Source organism: Sinocyclocheilus grahami, unplaced genomic scaffold, assembly GCF_001515645.1.
Source record: "Sinocyclocheilus grahami isolate Dianchi unplaced genomic scaffold, SAMN03320097.WGS_v1.1 scaffold1285.1, whole genome shotgun sequence".
NCBI lineage: Eukaryota > Metazoa > Chordata > Actinopteri > Cypriniformes > Cyprinidae > Sinocyclocheilus > Sinocyclocheilus grahami.
Window position 1 is genome coordinate 316,695 of NW_015506464.1, and position 873 is coordinate 317,567.

Here is an 873-nt window from a genome sequence, read left to right on the forward strand (position 1 = left end):
GGATGTCCTACTGCTTCTGCCCAGCTTCTTGAGTGCTCGTCGATTTATACTTTTCTATCCCAGTAGTGTTGGGTCGTTCTTGAACGATTTGTTCGTTTTGAACAAATCTTTAATGTGACTCGGGAGGAACGAGTCGTCTCGGGGAGTGATTCGTTCAGTCGCGCATGCGCAACATCATATAGGTTCTGTACTGGAATTAGTCAAGTAGTTCACCTGTTTCGAGTCTTCAGGTTTTTCCGAGTCTTCCATTCATCACGTGACAGCCCCATAAGCCCAAACCCGAAGACTTGTCAGATAAGAGGTGAGGTGAGCAAATCATAGACTGAAGACCCAAGTAAACAATTAATTAATGTTTTCTGTTTCTTATAGCAGTTTTGTATTGTTTGTAGTGTGATCAACGTTTGCGTAAGTAGACGTGTTAGGGAAGTAACACGTAACATTTTAATTATATTTTGCTAAAATGAACGAAATGACTCGAAAAAAGATTTGTTCATTTTGCTGAACGAGACTCAAAGGTCCGAGTCGGTAAAATGATCTGAACTTCCCATCACTCTATCCCAGGAGGCCACGCGAGAGTATACATCATAAAGAAGTAGAGGATGTGTCATAATCGAACATGCCGGGAAATGTGGATGAGGGTGTTTACAAATGTACAAATCAAAAACACCGTTCCTTATTTTAAATCTGCATTTGTTGTACTATTTTAGAGCAATTTATTGAACGTGTAAAGATGCTAAATGGTATAGTATAGTTGTGATGTTGCTGTAAAAACACGTTTTATTATGTATAGCTAACAGGGAGGCTCCAGGAAGCACACGTAGATTTACATACAAACCATATACATCTTAAATACGATTACTAAATGTCTATTTA

General features: G+C 38.8%; 1 protein-coding gene across 1 annotated transcript in view; it reads left to right on the forward strand.

Moving 5' to 3' along the window:
• The window catches only part of LOC107568828 (neural cell adhesion molecule L1.1-like), a gene marked incomplete at its 3' end in the record, with an annotated part of 51,253 nt that overhangs the window by 41,098 nt on the left and 9,282 nt on the right, over positions 1 to 873 (forward strand). The window lies entirely within an intron of this gene.